The following is a 378-nucleotide window of genomic DNA, read 5'->3' on the forward strand; positions in this document are numbered from 1 at the left end:
GAAGCAATGAATGTGTTAACTGAAGGTGCTGTGGTGATCACACACATAATGTGTGTGTGTATCAAATCAGCATGGATGCATGCCTTAAGCTTATAATGTGTATATATATATATATCTGAGTCACTGTATTGTATGCCTGAAACATTGTAAATCAACTATACTTCAAGTTAAAAGTGGGGGAAATAAGCTGCTGTTGACGAGAATTTCTAGATTGTGTTTCAAGCTATTATTATGATTCAGTAAAAATAATCCAATATTTCTTTAAAAATTTATACAATGTGACATGTCAGTTACATCTCAGTGATGCCAGAAAAATCTGAAATAACAAAAAAGATATTTATTTGGGAATCAACAGCATATAGTCTCAGGACCCTGGGA

Source organism: Cervus elaphus, chromosome 14 (genome assembly GCF_910594005.1).
Source record: "Cervus elaphus chromosome 14, mCerEla1.1, whole genome shotgun sequence".
Lineage (NCBI taxonomy): Eukaryota > Metazoa > Chordata > Mammalia > Artiodactyla > Cervidae > Cervus > Cervus elaphus.